Source organism: Periplaneta americana, chromosome 9 (genome assembly GCF_040183065.1).
Source record: "Periplaneta americana isolate PAMFEO1 chromosome 9, P.americana_PAMFEO1_priV1, whole genome shotgun sequence".
In the NCBI taxonomy this organism is placed as follows: Eukaryota; Metazoa; Arthropoda; class Insecta; order Blattodea; family Blattidae; genus Periplaneta; species Periplaneta americana.
Window position 1 is genome coordinate 85,699,633 of NC_091125.1, and position 23,079 is coordinate 85,722,711.

Below are 23,079 nucleotides of genomic sequence, written 5' to 3' on the forward strand. Positions count from 1 at the left end.
TCCATTGCAGAAAATTGATGAAGTTGACTTTGAATTGATTGACCATCCCTCAAATTCGCCTGAGTTAGCCCCTTCATCTATTTCCGAAACTTGAGAAAAAAAATTGAAAGGAAAGAATGATTCATCTAATGAAGCAGTAATAAGTACTGTGCAAGAATGGTTTGCAGACCAAGACAAGTTAAAGACCGTTTTGCTACAATACCGCCTTCTATGAAAGTCCTACAATTTGGCGCAGGGTATTTTACAATCCTGACTGGTGGATGGACGGACGGACGGACGATGAATGTTGTTGGATCATCTGGATCCAGTCTTGTGGTGCGTCCTGCACGCAGCTGAGTGTGACTGTGACACAGTGCTGAGCGTCAGTAGGTCAGCACAGCGAATGCTCTCACACTTCACTAGTCAACCCTGACACGCTGCCGACCATTTTGATCCTCTGAAGCAACGTCCAGGCTATACACACATACCACGAACATTGACTCTGAGAAAACACAACACTCTCAGTATCCCATTGTCATTTCTTGAGTAATACATTTAGGAGAGAATGATATCGGATAAAAATTAAACTTATTTGTCAGAACAGTTATAGAATTAAAGTGCTCGCTATAATGATACATTTATTTTGTTTATTTATAAGAGAACTCACGAGATTGTAAGGAAATATTCTCCTTCTGCCATAATTAAATTTAGTCTGTTGACTTATATAATAATCCTGATAGATTTTGGTGTGCCTCTGACGCTGCGCGGAAGACACGGTTGCTGTTAAAATTAATTTATGCCTCCTGCTACTTTAGGTGAAGACATGTGTTCTGTTGTCGGATTCAAATAGGCTTAGACCCGATTTCATCAACCTTTGTTAAATTATAACAGTGTGTTATTTAATTTTAACTGTAAATTTAACAGTTGAAGCATTTCTTCAACTACTGTTAGTACTAACAGGCTGTTAAAACCCATGTTAATTTAACTCCCCAATTTCATGCGGTTAAATCATTTAACTCTATGTTAGCATAGAAGTATTCAATATGGCCGGTGTGTTAGATGCTGAACTTTTATATCTTGATTATTTAGAAAATGGTATCCATGAATACATAAACAGAGCGGATGATTTCAGTGATTTGACAGAACAGAAGTTCATACAAAGGTATAGGCTACTTTCTGCCAAGCCTCACTTTTCGCTTTCAACATAGATCCATTTGTTTATTTTCAATAATTGTTTTATACTGCGAAATTATTTTCAGCAGAAGGCTTCTCTCGAACGAAGAAAAATTAGTCCCACGATTTATTTTTGTTCCAGTGTTTTCCATTTCACAACAGCAATACGCCGGTCCACACTACTGTGATACAAATGATGGAAAGAAGCATACCGGGTAAATTAAACCTAAGAGGATAGAAAGACTTCTATTCTCTCTGAATTAAACAACGGAAACAAGCGAGAATCGCAATTGTCAGAGATCAGAAAACAGAATTGAGCCTATACTTGGTTATAGATTATGGTTAAACTCTAGAATCTCTGGTCCTAACAAAGAGTTAACAAACATAATGTTAAAATGTGAAATGTAAAGTTCAAGAAACGCAATATTTTTAACAGCAATTCATACTTTTAACTTACAGTTAATTAACGCTATGTTAGGTGCATTTTAACAAAGGTTGAAGAAACCGGGCCTTAGTCTGTGGATGGCTTTGTACCAGAAGGGCCTAATTCCCGTCCTTTGCATATCTTGTGTAATGTAATTGCCCTTAAAAATAAAAAAGACAAAATATCAATATAACTAATACTACAACTCAAAACATTTTCTATGTCTACACATTGTTCTGTTAACCATAAGATTTTCTTTTCCTCTGTGGTTTATGATCTTCTATCCCCAGTATTATTTATCCCAGACAATGCCGTGCAATAAACGTTGTCTTTCCAGCAATTAAGTTCATGACTTGGTAATGATTAAAGTTTTCAATCTTGGCCAAATTCATTGTTATCGTTTGGTGGAACTGCAATTATTTAGACTTTTGGTGAGTTTATAACTAAATTGTGTTACTTAATATGCTTTACGCCGATAATTTATTCTATGTAATATGAGTCAATTACGTACTATATTGTTCGTCTGTCTGATGTTATGTTTTTACTATCCAGAGAATAGTCTTTGGCAGAACTGAAAACGTTCCCTAGCAGGCCAAGAGGGTTAATTTTTCAAAATCTATGAATAGTAAAAAATGCGTTTCTATTCCCTTTTCTTATAATTATTGCATGATAAGAACGTTATCTGAACAAAATCTAAACTAACCTTTTTTAAAATCCACGTTTTTCTTCAATCAATAAATATTCTTTAATCTTAGCATACTTCCTTACCAATTCATAATTTTGGCGTAATTTTTTTGCACTGTTTAATCATGAGGAAATGCTGTCAGTTTTTATATTATTTACCTGAGGTTGTTTACATCTTAAAGGGAATACTGTATACTTCTGAAATAATTTAGTATGTTCTGTAGATAGTTTTTTTACTGCGGATTACAAACCTACACCTGAAGGACCACCAAAGTTCCTCTGATTATAGATGTATTTTATAAAGTCTTATGTAGGTCATCCTAGGTCTGTTCTTAATATCGTTTTAAAGAAAAACCTTATCTTTGTGACAACTGTAATTAGATAGAAAGTTTTGTAGTAGTGATATATTGTCAGTCTTTTTTATAATATGCCACTAGCGAAGATCCACTTATATCCGTTTCTGTTCTGATCCACGCAACGCGTTCTCACAGATCTCTTCGTAATGAATATGTACTGAACGCTAAATTCATTGAAAAGACTAAATTTGCTACTGTAAGCTTTGCGAACCTCGTTAACTGAATAAAGAGCAGTTTCTCACAGTACGACGATGCTACACAACTCTGTTACCTTTGTGAATCTTTAAAGGAACGAGGAAGCAGTGTAAACAGAAAGTAATGACTTTTAGAGGTCACTTGTTGGCTCTATGAAGCGTCACCTGCGTACTCTAATATCGTTCTTCAAAATGTGGCACTTTTACTTTCTATTGCACAAAGAATTGTAGAAATTGTTATGGTTTTGCAAAAAAAAAAAAAAAAAAAAAAAAAGTATTTTCATCTTCTTCTGAATTATTTTCTTCTTCCTTTCAAAGATTATTTCTGCTAAAAATTAGACGCTGTAGGCTACATCTCAAAACAAGATAACAGCTAATATCCACTTTTCTTGAAGTATGAACAAATCGGATGATCTATTGTTCATGATGATGGAAAGTAGTCTTGTACTGTTACTAAAATCTGCTTTCACATACTTATCGTCTTCTTCTCCTTCTCCTCTCTTCATACTGTAAATTAGGCAACATCTGTTCCGTCTCGATTATCTGTTTCCTACCGCCCTGTTTATGTGAAATTTACAGTTATCTTTATATTTATTTTATTTTACTCGTACCTTATTTTATTTCATTATAGAATCTACTCACATTTCTTCCTGATGTTTATTAAAGGATCTATTTTGTACATTTTTTGTTCACTGGTCTCGTGAAGCACATTTCTACTGCTCGTATTCAAGAGATGCCTCTATTAGTTCATATCTCAGCGATCTAAAATAGGCCTAAAACAGATATTACAACCATAGAATAAGATATAAGCTTTGTATCTTACCTTTTCTTTATTTTCAGTGTCCTCTCAACTGTTTTCATATTGTGTATATTTGTGTCTAATGCCTACCCACTTCACTTACGTGATTCGGGTTCCGCATACTGCGGATAGATGGCAGGACTGTGACCCATTTTCAGTTTGCACACCACTTCGGCGGGCCACGTTATGCATGTTATGTATCTGTGAAGAGAACACTAGGGTTAGTGTATGTGTAAATGTAGTGTAGGGAATGGGTGAGGATGATGAGAGAAGGGTAAACCCAGTGCCGGCACGTATTCTATTCCCAACTACGTAATCAGCCCAAGCGGTGATCGAACCTGCGCCCGAGCGCAACTGCAGACCGGCAGGCAAGCGCCTTAACAGACTGAGCCACGCCGGTGGCTCAGAGTTAAATCGGTGAACCTGTTTTCATATTATGTGCTATAATCATGTAACTATTGAAAACGTGATAACTGATGTTCTTTCTTACTTGTATGAATTGGTTATTACATCGAAATTTTCTCAAGAAATTCCATCATTTTTCATATTGTTAATGATTTCGTACTTTACTGGACGTTAATAAGATTTCGTTTGAATATTTTTATTTGGAGTCTCTCTGTCTTGTCGACTTTGAATAAGAAGTCACCACAAACCAAGGTGTTAAAAATCGTAGGCCTATTACCATAATCATCACCATTCTCTTTAGGGATTTAAGTATATTGCCTTGTTCAGTTTCTGGCCAGAAGATATTCGATATCTTGGCACTTTAAGAATTTATGATTATGTATTTCGTGGATGATATAGGGAGACGAAGAGGAAGGTGGAAAAGAGGGAAAATTGGAGAATGCTAGGTTTGCAGTGGAAGACCCGCGCTTCGGCAGAAAACTATGAAAAATGTAGTATTTTGAGAACGGCTCTCTGATGGCTTTATTGAAATACATAGCCTATAAGAGTACCAGTCTGTCTTTTGGTTTTCTGTTAAGTTGAAGATACTGTGTGTGTGTGTGTGTGCGTGCGTGCGTGCGTGCGTGTGTGTGTGCGCGCGCGCGTGTGCGTGGTTTATTTAACCTGCAGAGTTAAGGCCATACGGCCTTCTAACACTCAACCAGAAGTAAAACTGCGATACAAAAAACACTACAAATTTACAAAGTAAAGTACACTACACTTTTACACACAAAACTGAAGTAGATAATCATAATATAATGTAAACAACAAGTCAGTATGTAGCCTATATGTTTCAGCCTAGATCATATATGTAACAGATAACTCATCGCTATGTTAAAATCGGCAGCACTTTGAAGAGAACAACCGCCAGGATCGCCACCCGTCCGCCGTAAACGAACACGAGATGGCAGTACAGTCGCTAATGCAATTCAAATGGGAATTATGACGTGACTCCTTATGTAACAACTAGATGGCAGAGTAGTAAACCTGATAAAAGTTGTTAACGTCAAAGCCTATAAGGCCGACTTATCTGTTACATATATGATCTAGGGTTTCAATTTCAATATTCGTCGTATTCCAAACATTACTTGGAACTTAATTTGATATCATATCTTGAGCAATATATATTAAAACCCAAGTAATTAACATTTTTTTCTATAAAAGCATTACTTAAAGGTAGTTTACCTTATAAGAGAAGCGACTCTTTATTTATGTTTTTTTTTTTTTAATTATTAAAATTTTACATAAAAATCATCTGCTACATGTCTGAGTTTTCATTACTGCTTTTGGAAATAGTCTTCAGTTATTAACAGTAATCCCATTGTCAGCGAATAAAATAGTATCCTTTATATTTTTCTGCAATGATCTGGGTGTATTGGTATCAGGTATTCCTATAAGAGAGTGTTGTTCTATGTAGATAGTAGTACTTTGATCATTGCGCTCATACCGGTTGCCATGGGAACGTCGGGAAGGCGGTATCCTCCCGTGTATGCACCAAGTTCCTTGAACTGTCCTGCATCTGGGCAACATTCTCGGTTGGCATTTCTTAACGACTTCCGGTTCGCGCCATTACGTCACAGAGCAGCGCCACACCCCTTCCGTCCTCTCTCCTTTCATTGCGCCATGTTCGCGGATGAAACTCTAGGAAGATTGAATCTCAATGTCGCTTGCAGACAAGACGAAGATTACGCGCAAGAACAAGATACAAACGCGATTATTATTATTATTATTATTATTATTATTATTATTAGTAGTAGTAGTAGTAGTAGTAGTAGTAGTAGTAGTAGTAGTAGTAGTAGTCCTGGAAATATCTATACTGTGCCACGCAGTGCTCGTGAACTAAATTTTGGCTGAGTTGAATTTCTGCGTTATGTAGAATGTAAGATTAGCTTTAAGGACGCAGAAGTGGCAACCCTGTAATGTCATAGCGTACCTACTGTAGAAGGAACCTTCAGGAGTGAAATGAATGATAAAAGGACGTGACGACGTTATCAGTTATCGCCTGGCGAGTAAAGTAGGTTGGCTAGTCCCTGTACAAATGTACTCGCAAAATGAATATCTGCTTTGTGAACCAGTTCTTCCTATAGACAGTGTGTCGTTTGTGACAAAATTGCGCAGCTGAGCGTTTCGAACCCTCTGTGTGATCAAGAAATTTCATTTTCAACATTCCGTCCGTCCGATTGAAATAAGGTATGAAACCCGGGTTTAAAGGTCAGATTGAATTTTTCAGTCTCATATTCTCTGAACAGCCTTTGTAGTTAATAATATCGGCGGATAGAGCCATTTAAGTTTTTTGTAGGCCTATACCTATCAATGCTTAACACTGTGTGGTCTAGACCTTCTGCCTGTGACGCATGCGGCCTTGGTTCGAGTTTCGGCCAGGTCTGGAATTTTTCATTGAAAAATCCATACTGACACTTGTCGCGAACAAGGTCGCAGTTGGAATTTTTCAGTGTAATACAAGCCAATCTCCATTCCATTGTCATTTCATGGCATTCCCCAATCACCCGCTGACAACGCGTCGGGAGAGAGGGGGCTGGTCTAGCGACGAGCGGAATTACCTGCTCGAAACCTGGATACTCAGAGAACCTCAGTGTAGTTAGCTGGTATGGGTTGGAAATGCGACTAGCTCGAGAGTAAGTTCAATAACTCTACAAGGTCATACTGCTAGGTCGCAGTGACCCTCTTCCCACAATGTAAAGTAAAGAAATTGTGAAATTTTGTTTCACTGTTTGAAACTTCGACTTCTCCCGAGATAAATGTGTATGTCGCATTTCCTTTCTTCTACTTGCAAATTTGGCAGGTGGAATAACCATTAGTTAAGAATGGATAAGTCCCAGATGTTCCCTGAACTAGATGTCCATTGAACTAGAGATCTAGTAAGAACTTGATCTGAATTCTTGACTACTATTTGTCAGTCTTTTGACCTGGGAATGACTTTTTCTTTTTTCATGTTCTTATTTGCTCCTTTGATAAGTCATGCTTATTATAATTACTGAACTGATTATCGCAGACTGGTTCCAAATAATAAAAGAAACATTGATCCTTCCATTTGTAAAGATAAGTACTTCATCCTGTGAATAGGAGGAGAAAATAGAACTTGTTCCTTATAGCCCTGATCACGTATAATTATATCAGACTGGCCATTTACATGTTATAAAATGGCAACATTTATATGTTGCCATTTTATAACATGTAAATGGCCAGTCTGATATAATTATACGTGATCAGGGCTATAAGGAACAAGTTCTATTTTCTCCTCCTATTCACAGGATGAAGTACTTATCTTTACAAATGGAAGGAGAACAACCACTAGGATCTCTATTGTCGAAAATGAATTTTTTGATAACGACCGCTAGATGGAAGTACATCTGCAAACTATCCTTGCAATTCCACCAGGATTATAACGCGATTTCTTTTGCAGTCGCTAGATGGCAGGAGAGTGAAATTGAACAACCACTAGGATCTCTACTGTCGAAAATGAATTGTTTGATAACATCAGCTAGATGGAAGTACATCTGAAAACTATCCTTGCAATTCCATCAGGATTATAACGTGACTTCTTTTGCAGTCGCTAGAAGGAGAGTGAAATTGATCAAAGCTGTCTTGAAATTTCATTAGACTAATCAATCTGTTATATGTGATCATGGCTTATACTGAGCCCGGCATCGCGCTAATACTGCTTCACGTGAGTTTCACTGTGTGTTCCTTTTGCCTCTGATTGATAAAAGTCTAAATATGAATATTAGTCTATTGATCCCAGAAGATACTGTCAGATCTATGTGCAGTATGAAGGCAAAACTACTGAAGAACATATTTTCTTTTATAATATGATTTAACTGCCACTGTGTTTTTCACTTTTGTATTGTACCACCTCTGAGTAGACTGTACAGGCAAAAATCGGCTGTAAATCATGAAGAATTCGGATTTAATTACTTTTGTGCAGATTAGACTTTCCAAGCTGAAGCCCGATGGTCGAATCTCTAATAGAAAAAGTCATTTCTGAAATTGATTTTCATTGATCTGCACTCATCTCGTCATTCTTTCGTTGTCATCAATTAAAATAAATAATTATCTGTAGTAATGTCACGAGAGGTTTGAGACCTCGAGTGACATTTATTAGGACTATTTCGTGAATAAAATAAAAATTTAAATAATATATCCCTAAAATTCGATCACAAGATGTTAATAATTGTATATTTACGAATACTTAACCTATTCAGACATTGTGAAGTTGAAATACTCGTAGATGTATATCGATTATTGCAATAAAGAAATTCGATGTTATTATTCAGTAATGTCAATTGCGAAAAGTGAAATACAGGTTTAACAATGTTAATTACATGTACTGCACTTTTCTCTTATTATTATAACAAATACATTTTCATTATCTGCTGAAATCATAATTTAATTTAACAGTAACAGTGGGGACAGCTATATACCAATGCTTATGTATTCACAGCGAGACACGTTGCTACACAGTGAAGCCATCTCTGTATAGATAGGCCTAATTAAAACACGAATTTTATTACGCCATACGAAAGGCAGTTTGATCAAAGACATTATTACTATGCAAGGTCTTTGAGTTTGATATGCGATAATGTTAAATAAATTTTATCGTCTATTAATTGTTTAATTTCAATACAAATGTTATAGGCTACAATTTTATAGGTTACGTTACCTGTGGAAGCAGGAGCAATGTCAGCTGTGCCTTGTTTCGACCGTTACTTACAATGAGTGCTACACGAAAGCATTTTTTATAGCTCGACAAACGCATTCTCGCTGTAGTGTGTAACGGAACTACTGTCCAATCGCGTATGCGTGCAATCTGGGAAGAATATTGAAAGAATCAAGTTTAAAAGGTACGTTCAATTAAGATGCATAAAGATTTTGTGTCTACATGGTGCGCCGTTTTGAACATGGTCTTCACTGCGTATATATATTAATTAATATTAAATATCAATCTTGCATTCGTTGCTTTAAAGTTGAAAGAAAAGTTTAACCGTGTAGTTGCATCTTAATGTATTCATGATCATCAATTTACGGGGAAACAGTTGGCGACAACGACTAAACAAAAGAACGACCGTGCGATAAATTGATAGCGATAAATCTAGCTGCAGAAATTATCGCAAAGTCTGACTGTGATTGGTTGGAATTCAAAATTTCATTACACTTCATTGGTCGAAAGTGGAATGACGTCATATGAACGAAATAGTTAATATACAACCATTCCAGGCAAACTGGGAATCCCAATAAAAAAGTCTTTTTCGGAAATATTTTTTTTTTATTTTTAATGTAAGACCTATAGTAGATAAGGCTCTAAATTTAAATATTCTAATATTTTATTTTCAAAAGGAAAATATTTTACAAGTTTACGGGCGCTGAATCTAAGTGGTCATGGCTGGGTAGTAGGTACTGTTCTGTTTCCCTGAAGTTTGCAGCACTAACGCATAGCGAGATCAGCTGTTAATGTTTGTTTTTCAAGGAGCTATTGTTGAAGAAATATTTTGAGTCTGCACTGTTAATTCCAGAGCTCCAGGATCAAGGAACTTTTTTACTCTGTACTATATTCTTTCTGTCATTTATTTTCAGTTGTTTGGGTTATTAACAATTAATCTTAAAATTCAAGTGAATGTTTTGACTTAGAAATGTCACAGTTGTTTTTGAAACTGGAAAACTGAAGGACATTAACTCATCTGTAACATCCGTGACAAAATGTGTGTAACATCCGTGATATGGAAGAAACAGCTACAAAATATTTACCGACTATGTTTTTGTGAACTAATTAGGAGATTTGCAAAGCTTTCACATGGACACTACAGTATGAGAATGATTCTCTATTTGTTTGTGACAGAGACCTGAGTTTTATACTTTTTCTTAATAAGATGTGAAGTGAGTTCACAAATCTTGTAATACCAGTGACGGATCCTTTTCATTATCTTCTGCAATAATAATACATTTTATTCAACAACTTTTTTCTGTAAACTGATACTGATCTTCTAAATTAATTGTAGTAATAAAAGTTGACAAAAGTATTTTCATTTTCAATATATAGAGCTTGAAAATAGTAAAAATGTAATATCCACGAGAACTGGAATGATTGTATAATGTGTCCAATGATTTATCCATAAGCCAAATCTCACAGTGATATTCTCTCCGAAGAGTGCAATATTGTATCGTTCTTTTTTAGGCGGTAATTTGTTTTCTTCTTCCAACGCGTCTTTGTTATAAATGTTAAAATTAATATAAACCTACATCAACTCCAATTTTTTTTCCTCTTACATATTATACGAAATATAGCGAAATAGTAATGATGCTATAAGAAATATATTTCGACATTTTCACCGAAATTTGTGATCATCATCCCTGGTACAGAAAAAGTAGTTTTAGTCATATCTCTTATCAGTCTGTGTACAGTGATTTATCCTAAACTAACGGACTGATTCTTCTCACTTAATAAACCTATATGCTAGTTAAATTATCTGGGAATAATTTGCATGAAAATAACTTATTTTAGTAAAAATTAAATCGGTCTTTATTTGAAATCAAGAACACGCATGACGATCTTTTCAAGAATCATTGGACAATTTCCTTCGCAACTTAAAATGTGGAATAAACTGACAAATGAAACATCGAAGTTTGTATCAAGCAATAATTATTTGCGGAATTAATAATATTATACGATATATTAAGTTATGTATACTTTTCGTTTCATTATTGTCCTAGAAATGAAGACATTGGTTCTCAAAAATCCTGTCCGCAAAACAGTAAATAGTAACATTTTAACGATGATTTCAACCGCAGAGAATATTCCACGTGGGCGAGAAATGGCCGTAAAATTTTGCCTGGACTCCTCTATCAGGGACAGGGTTCTTTATGCGCCCTAAATGTATGAAACGGATCGCCCAGCTTCCCTTCCGTCCCGGAGAAAGTCATGCTGTGGATTCCTTCGTCCTCGGCAGGGTTTGATCCCGCGAACCTCGGATTCAACGCCTAGAATAATATCCATTAGACCGCAGACTGCGATGGTCGGTAATTCTTTCTGAATTCGTCAATTTTGAAGAAAATTTGTTCCGTAAATCTTCACTAGGCCTACTTACTGAGCCTTAGATTTTATTTTCCTTCCAAAGGAAGCCATGCTGAGATTTCTCTGTTGCACTTAAAAATTCACAGCTAAAGATAAGTATAGATGCCACAGACATTTTACGAATGATAGCCAGAATATCGAATATCACGACAACAAAGAAAATAATGAGATTGGCATATTGTAGGAAATAAAACGACGGTAACTGAAATGTCTGGTCAAGTTACACTGATGGGGATACTCAAGACGAAAAGCAGGTGGAAGTGAAATAATACTGCAGATTGAAAGGGACGATAGGGTACATTTAAAGGGATAGAAAATCTATATTACATTTCGTGATTAAATGCAGGGTTAATCAAAAAATTAAGTTGAAAATTTCAGCAGTGTGCCAATATCGCCGCTAACACAGTCCCCTTTCTTCTCGTAATACAGATGTAAGAGCTCAACGAACTCATGTCTGTCTCTCTACCCGAGCCTCCCTCTCTGGCTACGACGTTACAATCTGCTCACATCGTTCACTGGCATGAAATTACTGGTTATTAAATTAAATTTACACGAAAACCGTCGACGCCATTGAAATACGCCAGAGGGATAAATGATTCTTTATTAGATTTTCTATCGGTGTGGACAAAAATCACGATCCAACTCGCAATAGTTATCGAATAAAAGGGTGTTAAACATTTGGGAGAAAACTTTTTTTTTCTGAGAAAACTATGAACTTTCCACCAATATGGTATTACACTTTTTTTTGTTGCATACAACATGAGCTATTCGCTCCGAAAATCTGCAGAGTCATTTAATTTCCACCCTGTATACATACATACATACATACATACATACATACATACATACATACATACATACATACATACATACGCATCTGTATCTTTATTTTTAAAACAGAAAAATTCCATTTATCATTTAACCAGCTAAGAGGTACGATTTTTTTTTTCAGAAAAGTAAAAAATGGTTGAATCTGAACGGCTTCAAAAGTAATATTTTACAGATCCATTGTTTTCTGTTCTCTTCAAAAATATAACGAAACTTTAGTGCATTTTAAGAGCATTACATTTGATATGCATTAATAGAACGCACATCACAACATTGACCACGTTTGATTTTGTTCCATTTCGAAACTATACTATACTACACAAACTTCGCATACAGTAGCAAGCATCCTAAATACTAGGACACAGAACGGCGTACCATGACATGGAAAATCGATGTCTCGTCACTTTCCCAATGTTAACATGGTCCGAACCGGAGATACTGTTCTCCTGCACTTTTTTTTATACACATTTCGATAAGGAAACATGCAAGATAGGTTTTCATTGAAAATCGATGCGTCTAAATTCGAATATCTCTTATCCGGAATTGATTGGTTCACTGAAAGGTCAGCATTTGTTAGCATCATCGCTGGAAATGTTGAATGTGATTCACGGAGGCGAAATAAACGTCCGTCAGTTCTTGTTTGTTGCTTTGCACTCGCTTCCCACACTCTGGCAACGGGCCGACCAGAGAAATCAAGGCGAAATGTGCTCACTTGAATGGGCCGATTCTTGCAGAGGTCATACGTTGGCGGTCATCATAGATTCTATCAAATTCTTATGTCCTCCATTTGCGGTGGACGCTTCCTGACAGCGATTTTGTTATGATATGCAGTGCGTTCGATCTAGAGTTGTTCGTAGCTCAGTACAGTTACTGAAGTCAGCAAGTACAGGTTGTGCAGTCTAGAGGGAGCCGATAAAGACTTGGGGTGCTATGCATAGACATTTTGCTAGCCCGCGCTACGAGCGTGCTAAACTAGCCCCGGCTATCGAGTGATTACTTGTACAGGATGCATATGATATCATATTGCTAACACTGATTTATGAATACGAAAAAGGTTAGTTCGCTGATCATCCTCTGCAAGCCCGCGCTAAGAATGTCTATGAATATGGCCCTTGAAGTACGGAATTGCGATTTAATAAAAAAAAGATAGCACATCTCATGAAATTGGCGTGAAGCATTTAAAGCAATTTTATTGGAACATGATGCATGATGAAAAACAATCACTAAATGAAGAATATTTTTTTCTTGTCTTAGTCAGAAAATTTCTTAATTAGATCTCTTTGGGCCGTATTCATAGACATTTTTAGCGCGGGTGGATTATCAGCGTTTTTCGCATTCATAAACCAGTGTTAGCGATAAGATATGATTTGTATTCTGTACAAGTAACCAGTGGATAGCCGGGGCTAGCTTAGTACGCTCGTAGCGCGTGCTGCGAAATGTCTATGAATACGGCCCTTTGAGTATGCATATTTCATTTTTCCAAACAAAATATTTCATCATTTGGGACTATCTACATGACTATGAACTTCATTCGATATCATTACATTTTATATTTTCTAGCCATCCTCAGCCTGAGATTTTTGTCACTTAGCTCACTATACCATCAATTCTTCGGGCTGCGGAAAACTTGAAGATTTCAGCCCTTTTCGAAGCGGTACAGATTTTAATTCTCCTGAAACCTGGCGAATTTCATTATTGTCTTTCATTATTGCTGATGATACTATGCTGACAGAGACTGTATGGCTACTCAGATGTAGGTAATATTCTTTCTTTCTCACATCCTTCTCCACTTCTCTGATCGCTTAAATTTTCTCGCCCACAATGACAATTTAGTTTATACTTTTTAATTTATTCTTTTGGATTCTTATACTGACGATCTAGAAAATAAATCTTATAGCTATGAGTACATAATCTCTGTCACTCACGGACTGGGCTAGGTTTTTAGAATAAACAGTTCAACTATTTTGTCTCCAAGACTGGTAACTGTAAATGGCGTTTCACATATGATCACTTATCGCTTCTGAGTGGCGATGCTTTGTAACTAAAACGCGCTATCGATTGGCACGGCTCATTAACTTCATTGACTGCTGTGTATGAACGGCTCAATCGGTCACCTGAAGCTGCAGCACTGCTCAGCTGTTGGCGACGAGTGTTGCCAATTGAAAGTCACATCAGTTCGATTATATTTCACTGATAAATAATATCCCATTAAAAATGTTTTGCTAGGAGTAGCGATTAGTAATGGTTGCACGTTGTATGGCATTATTCTGAATTTAAAAAGAAATAGGTACCTTCCTCTTTTAAGTAAAATACTTAAGAATTCAGTTAACTTCCCTACACTGCAATACTTATAGGCGTACTGCAAGTTCTTCCGTCATCGTCCTCAGCATTCAATACTATGCCTTTAGCTGTGCTGAAGTAATGTTTCTTAAGGAACAATTCCATAACAGAACATTTCTCTCAAAGTGTAAAGCCCTTGCTTAGAGAAATCGAGAAATTCGAGTAACAGAGGAAAACAGCATGAGTCTTACGAGGGTTGTTGGAAAAGTTCATAGACTGATATAGAAATTAAATTAGGATTATTCTGAAACAATCTTTATTTCTCAACATAATTTCCCCTGAGATTCCACACTTGGTTCACCGGTGTTGCAGTGCTTCTATACCCTCCTTGTACACAGATTCCTCGACGTCTGCTACTGCGATAACCTCTTCATTTAATTTTTTTCTCAACCAAGTGAGTTTGAGCTTTGAGAAGAGAAAGAAGTTTGAGGGTGCGAGATCTGATGAGTATTGGGGAGTGTTGCAACAATTCGAACTGTAGTTCGTGTAGGTTAGCAACCGCCATTGCAGAGTGTGAACAGGCGCATTTTGTAATTAAACACTTTCTTCTTGGCCATACCCAGGCTCTTTTCGCGAATTTTTCCTTTCAGTTGCTGGAGGAGATTTGACTAATATTCTCCGGTTATTTTTCTCCCATTTGCAAGATAGTCATCTCGATTATTTCCTTAGAATCCCAGAACACGAATGCCATGATTTTCGCAGGCGATTGAACAGCTTTTGATTTGTTTGGAGGCGGTGAATCACTGTGCTTCCATTGTTTCGACTGCTATTTTGTTTATGGTATGTTATAGTGGATCCAGGTTTCATCAGTGATCGCAAACCGTCTCAAAAAAAAATCGAGCGTATTTTTCTCGAATCGAGCCAGACAATCTCTCGAAATTTGGCATCGGACGTGCTTTTGATCCGGGATTAACAAATGCGGAACTCACCTTGCGGAGACCTTGGACATACTCTAGACATTAACTAAGATGTGGCGCACCCGTTCAGTTAAGATACGCATAACCTCCCTAATTTCTCGCACTTTTAGTCGACGGTCATTCAACACCATATCACGGATCTTTTTCTACGATTTCTTCACTTGTTGCTGTTACTGGACGTCCACTGCTGGGGTCGTCTTCCGCACTCCCTCGACCATGTTTAAATAGTGCCGCCCATTTTTTCACACTCGGAAACGCTGGAGCGGATTCCCGCAGTGTAGCATCCAGGTCTGTTTTAATTTCTTTTAGACTTAGTCCCTTTTTTTTTTACGAAATATTTAGTGACAGCATGAAACTGGATATTTTCCATTTTTGCCAATGTTTTCGGCACACTAACTTCAAAATTAAACTGCATAAAATGAAGTCAACAGAAAATTATGATTTTTCGTGCTTGAACTAATGTAAAATGACGGCTAATAATGACGGCATTGTTGACACGTTTTCAATGTCATCTTTTTATCAGGCCAAGAATTTTTCAAACCCATCTCCAAGCTGGAGGTCGTCATTTACATTGCATGTTATTTGTGTTCATCATATAGACCGCTGTTATTTAGTGAAACTATTAAATATAATTTTTCGTGCCGGGCACTAAGGGTATAAGTAGAAAAATTCAATTTTTATGGGTCCTTTTTCGGTTATTTAGCAATAAATATAATTAAAAATACTATGCAATGCCTATAAATCACATTTACAAAATATTTTTAAACTTTATTAATTTAAAATCCTCAATAGCTTATGTTGCCACTGATTTGGAAACTTCAAATCTTTGTCTTGAAAACTATTTTGACTTATGGCTGATTTGTACATCTATTATCAGGCAGTACATCTCACTTGACGGTAAGTGTCAGAGGAAGAACAATTGTTTATATGCATATGAAGTCTGACTAGTGTAATATATAACTAATTGACGTATGCAGTGGATGGAGAAAGCAACTGGCCACCCTACCCTGTTATCTCCTGTTTACGCCCGTAAAATTAAATATTACAATGATATTTTAAAATATGTTACGTGAAACTTCTTTATTTACTTTCAACTGTCTTATATGGATTCGAACTTGGTGGTTGGTGTTCAATCCAGAGGCCTAGGTCGGTTCTGGATATCCCTGGGCTTCAAAGGTGGCAGCTATAATTTAATTGCCTTCGAATTACAAAGAAGTTAACGAAGCAATTGTGCCTCGGCGCGCTGTTTGGCGTGATACGCCCGGCTGGCTCTGGCCGGGTATCGATCTCATTCCCCCGCTTTATTTTTCTGAAATTCCAAAACTTCGCCGTTAAGCCGTCATTTGAATATACGACTCGAGTGCGGAGCATTCTCTCTCCGACACTCTGCTGAGAGATCGCCCTTGGCCGCTACCTGCTCCACTTAAGATCATCAGTTCAAGGTGACTGCGTCCCAGTTGGTCATCATTCCATCTAGTCGTTCCTTAATATCCTTCTTGTACATTATAAATTATTATTGTTTCCTTCAACTCAGAATTTTATTGTGCGCTTTCTGTACAAATTTTATTACTCGAAAAGATCTTGTATTCATCGATTAAATGCATCAACTCATTTTTAAGCTACGTAATTAAAGGGGAAGGCAAGATGAATTTGGCATGTCAGTCCAGAAATGCGCTTATTTATAAAAAAAAAATCACATGTTGTAAGAGAAAATTAATTTTATAAAATAACCTGATAATAAACTATTACTAAACACACGAAATATTATGTTCATGTTCATATTTGTCAAAAAATATGTTCTGTAATGGCGTAAATATTCATCCATATTGTTCGGATTTACACATGTGACATATAAATGGTTCGAAATGATTTTTCTGCCTGTGGACATTTCTCATGGACTTGTAATCAAATACAGTAAAACTCCAATTATCCGAACTCCAAATATCTTGATTGCCAATTATCCAGATCACGTTTCAAGAGAGTTTGAAATTGTTTAATTAAAGAAAGTTGCATATGTTTAGGTGTTTTTATTTCTTGTACTGTACTACCATGCATAAGTAAAGTTCTACTCTGTATGGAATATGAAGAGTTTTTATACATCATTTTAATCCATTTAAAATTCTATTTGTTTGAATATGTGTAACTTTGTTCATTATAAACTGTAGGCCTATAGTAATTTTGAACTTTTAATACATGCAGTAGCTTACTACTGTTGTTTCTAGACTCTTTTCATTTCCGACCCAATTATCCGAATTCCTGCATATCCGGATCATTCTACCCCTTATTAATCCGGATAATTGGAGTTCTACTGTATCAAGGGATTAAACGTCAATTAAAAGGATTATTTCAGATGGTGGTTGATAAGATTGAGAAAATACATTTAACCTAATATATCATCTACATAATAATATTGTGTCATTCATCTCTTTCACGCCACATCTGTGGCTCAAATGCTAGCGTCCTAGCGCACTGTCTTTCATACAGCCGAAAGTTCGTAAAAGCTATGATGCCCGTCTGATACAATCCGTCACTGACCTTTCTGCCTGCTCGTACCGCACCAAAACATTAGGAGGAGTTAAGGGGTGGTTTGCGTTGACTCAGTCGAGTTACACAAATAATTATGTCGACGTTCTAACTCTAGTCTAAGAAACTCATGGAGGCATGGTCGTAAAAGCGAGGGGGGGGGGGAAGCATTTGGGAACTGTTGTAAAAGCAATGCATTAAATTAATTAAAATGTATGAATAACGTTGCAAGAGGAATATAATATGAAAGGAGTTAGAAAATTCGAGAAAGCAATATGTAATAACACTTAATATTTCAGGAGAAAAATTCGCTCCGGCGCCGGGAATCGAACCCGGGTCCTTGGTTCTACGTACCAAGCGCTCTGACCACTGAGCGAATTTTTCTCCTCAAATGTTAAGTGTCAATATTACAGATAACATTCTGTAGGACAAATTAATAAATCTATAATATTCTCTTAGATAGCAGTGCATAATAACTGCGGATTCCCGGCCAACAAATCACTCAGCTGAGTGCGCTCCTAGTGTAATGGCAGTTGACATTGGACATACACGTCAACATATATATGCCTAACTTGGAGTCAGGCCACAAAGGGAAACATTGAAGGAGGAGAGTTCGATCCGGTGCCGTGGATTGAATTCGGCGTAGCTCAGTGGTCAGAGCACTTGGTACGTAGAACGAAGGACCAGGGTTCGATCTCCGGCGCCAGAGCGAATTTTTCTCCTCAAATATTAAGTGTTAATATTAAGATAACATTCTGTAGGACAAATTAATAAATCTAGGCCTATAATATATAATAAACTACACGATGAAAAATGATGCATTTTTAAACTCTACTCTTAAAAAATCCTAAAGAAAATTGTGTTATGCCAGAGAAAAGATTAAGATTATATGCATAAACTGCAAATAATGTAAGAAATCACACTGAATCTTATGAATATGATGGACATTTCTTAAGTTAGCAACTCTAACAAGGTACTTTTTAAATTATTTGTGAAAAGATTTAAAATAATTTTCATAACGAACTATTTTCATTTTCTCCTTACGTATAATGAACAAATGTATTTAATGTAACCTTAATTATTGTTGCACTGTGAAAATTTACCGTACTTTGTTATGTTAGCATGACCACCAAACCCAAATCATTATTTCGAGATATTTAGACCTATACTCGCAAGCATATCATGATGAAGGTTTTTACTATCACGACAGTCTTCTATAAGAACTCTCTTCTTGAATAGAGGTTTGAGGCAAAATTTATATATTTTGTCGTAACATCATTTTTTAACATTGCTAATTATCATTAAACATCGTATTTATATGAGCCAACAATGTCAACATATGCATTCATTTATGCAATGAAAATTATATTTTAAAAACCGCACTAAAGTGTGCAACAAATTAATATGCACCAAATACATAATCATATTATGATTTCTAGATGTACTCAAATTGAATGTTTTTCCTTATGTCCTCCTGGTGGCTGTAATTTGTTTTGCAGTATAGAGCGATGATTTTCTCCGAATGTTCAGAACTACAGTAAATGCATTAAGTTTATCGCTTAATACGAGTCTATACGCAGAGAAGAACTTCTCAACGCCTATAGATATGATTGGACAGTATTTGTAAGCACTAACTACCTCTGGAGGAATTTCCCCGGAAGTTCTACACTGTCACCCTGCAGATATTTGTTCAGAGAGCATAAAATTTGAAAATTTGGATATCTTTGTAAAACACTGCATAGTTTTTATTCAATATTTCTGCATATTTTTAGAGAGGCACACTTAAGTTCACTTTGCACTTTCGCAAGGTTTGATATAAAATCATGAAGGGACGAACCACACTTTTCTGGTTTCTGTATTGCCTGAGGTAACTTTTAAAATGCACCATTATGAAACTCAAGTCCTTCCGCAATGTTTCATGTTTGAAATTGTTCTGTGAACGTTGAATTGGCAAAGCATAATTTCGATTTAGTTATGTCGCAAACAACTTTTTTAAGCGACTAAAATTGTCTATAGTAATCCCACCAGAGGTTTTGATTTATCTAGAGAAAATCAGAACTCGAGTGGGATTTAGTTTACACGATTAGAAGAAGGTATAAAAAATTAAAAGAAATTAAATACTCTAATACAATAAAATATTGACTAACAAAAATACTAAACTGTCTTGAAAATGTGTTATTGTACCATCTCATCATTACAAATATTCCGGTAGATAGCAGTAGTGTGTTATGATTACTGTTCTCTAGTTAGCAGTTGTGCCAACTGCACAATCTTCATTGAGCTCTATGGACAATTGAATCAGTCGGGGCTAAAAGGAACTAAGTCACTTTTCATAACTTTTCAGAAGCAAAAAACATTCCACTAATAACACAAATGTATATATTTTTATGTTGTAGAAGACAAAAGAATATTTAAAAGTATTAGTTCCTTCTTCCACCGTTCGATGCGCTTGACATTCGTTGTTAAAATTGTTACATAACCACAAACTGCATATTTTGACTTAGTTCCCTTTAGCTCCGACAGATTCAATTACTAGTCAAGAAGGTTTGTTGATTCAGTTCAATTTTTATTAAAACAGTTTCATCCCACTTCAGTTATCAATATATATTATATACAATCTCTGATGCGTGACTATTTATAACCTCATACAGCACAAGCTGTAACATAACCTAAATAATATAAAATCGATAAATGATAGAAAAGTTTTAATTAAGGATGATGAAATAAACATGAATCATTTAAAAAAAGGTATAATTATTGAAAGTACAATGTTGACAAACTAACAAATACTAAGGAGGTGATAAAAATTGTAGGATAAGCAGCCATGATTTGTTGAAACACATTGTTCCGTACGGTTTTATTGGTCAAAAGTAGTATGACGTAGTTAAGGAAAATAGAATAAAAGAGAATAGCATTAATCCACGTACACAAGCAGAAAAGAATTTTATTGAAGGGCTTGATGGAAGAAGGGCCTATCCCACTCTTCCATCTAATTTTTTTTTTTTTTTTTTTTTTTGCAAAATATGATAGACAGCACTTAGCATGTACGTTCACGAGTTGTTTTCTTTTCGTGGAATATTCTTAAACTTGTTATATTTGTTAATGAATAAGAGGAGCTAGACTCACTGCTTCACTTCTTGTTAGAAGAACTACAGAGCTAATCGTTTATCTCAAAAGTTTAAAAACGTGAGATACGCTCTTCTTCCACCAACACCTTCCATTGGTTCAGGAGTAAAGGAAGTTCAGAGAAGATTTTCTTGTAAGCATTAATCCGGATAGGGCTCTTACATACACCTTCTTGATACTACAAATCAGAAAACTGTTCCCGTATGACTTCTGCACAATATAAGTAACGTAAATTAAATGAACGTATAGTGTTATCAGACCTGAAGTAACTTACAACATACAGAGTGCAAAATTTGAAAGTAGAACGCGAAATTTAAATTCATTACCTCCTTCTGGTTATAATACTTCTAAAGAATCATTCACAGAGCGAGCAACGATTGAATGGCTAGTTTTTTGTAAGACTCCTCAAGCGATCAAAAATTATTTTCCCTCTTGTCTTCACTTATTTTACCAACGAGAAAATTCACCACTTGGCTGCTACAGACGTCTTAAGTTTCTACCACACCCCATATGATAGTATTTCAAATTATCTTGGATTCCTTTAATTGTTGAACGATAACAGTCCTCCGGATAGTTTTTCCTCAGGATTGATTCACATGGGATGACACGATTATAATATGTATGTAATACATTCCAGAATCTGCGACTCAAGTGAATTCAACGGTATATTTGCAGTGATTAGTGCGTACCATCGATCATACCAAAATAATAAAATATGCAACAATACTGTAAATATTCAATTATTGTGCTTTAAAAACGTTTGATACATGCACAAAACATGTTAAAATCGTAAAATATGCAATAATACCGTAAATATGCAATTATATGCATAATAAAACTTAACACACGGTAAGAGTGAACTTAAAAACTATTCCGAATTTTTTTTCCTATATCACATGTCAAAGCAAACAGAATATGCATTTGCATATAAATCCGATTTCTATAATTATCATCGTTGCCCATCATCATACCAGTGAATTCCACTTTACAGATGGCTTACCTCAGTCAGGTCTGTTATTTTTCACATTGCCAGAGTAGAGTAGTTAGGGAAGTTATCAACAGGGACACATTTGTCTACTCTAGTCAGCTTCGATGGACATCAGGCGATGAAGTAATATTATTATTTATTTATTATTAGACACTAATTTAACATCATGTTAAAACACATGCTGTTCAGTGGAGCTTCATAATAGCCTGTGTAGCCTATTTATCGTCATTGTTCCTGCAATAACTCCTATGTGTAAAATATAACATTTTTCAGTAGGATGAAAAAACACAGTTATTCATACGATGGCAGTGGCACATAGGAGATTGTGAATTCTTACATTTTCGAAAGAAAGAAATATAATTATATATAGGGGATTTTATTATTTGCTGTATTACTATTTAAGTTATTTAATAGAGCAAAAATCTGAAAATCGAAAAATATGTCACATAGGAGTTATTGCAGGAACAATGACATGAAACTATTAGTACACAACTTACAATAATATTTTCTCCTTATCTTGTCCTAGTTTTCTCTGAATGGATGTTAGGCTACTCTTGTTTTTATTATGATGATGGTGAGGAAAAGAAAATTGGAACGATGCTAGAGAAGACGGGGATTATACTGAGAATGTCCTAAATGCCGTCTTGCCTGAATTTAAACACGGGTCTTTGAATGGGCAAAGAATAAGAATTGTTGAGATGAATGCAGAGCAAACTGCAGTGTCCTCGAAATCTTTGTTCAGAAAACCAACTTTGGCCTAGATTTGAACCCGAGTTTGCGAGTCGAAAATCAACGTTTTAATTTCGGTTATCAATATTGTTCCAAGACTTATTACTGATGATCATGATCATGAATAGGTGTAAGTGTAGAAGGTCTCAAGAGAAATTATTTCTAAAAGTACGGAAATACAGGGAAGGTATTCTCCTATAAAAGAGGAAGGAAGGAAGGAAGGAAGGAAGGTTATAAGTAGAATATTCAGCATTTAGTTGACAGAAATTAAAAGAGAGGGGAGAATTAAACCCTATAGAACATCTTTCACTACAAACTCAAACAGAATGAAAATCGATTGGATGGAGGAGGGCGAGAGAGATATCGTAACGTGAGAGGGCATGGGTGGCTTGCAGTACTCTATTAAAGAAAGGAAAGAGTTATGACGTAAAGAAACCAGAGTAAAAGCAAACACATCTAATGAATGTATCAGACCCAATTAATGCTGC

At 35.9% G+C, this 23,079-nt stretch overlaps 1 protein-coding gene across 6 annotated transcripts in view; it reads left to right on the forward strand.

The window, feature by feature from the left end:
- Positions 1–23,079, forward strand: part of LOC138706173 (uncharacterized) — a 381,089-nt gene that overhangs the window by 206,630 nt on the left and 151,380 nt on the right. Inside the window, exon 1 of one of the 6 annotated variants that reach the window (XM_069835187.1) lies at positions 6,123–6,243. The exons of the other annotated variants lie outside the window; for them this stretch is intronic. The gene's annotated coding sequence lies outside the window, so the exon portion shown is untranslated. Of the gene's footprint in view, positions 1–6,122; positions 6,244–23,079 lie in introns of those variants that run through there. 6 annotated transcript variants of the gene reach the window in all.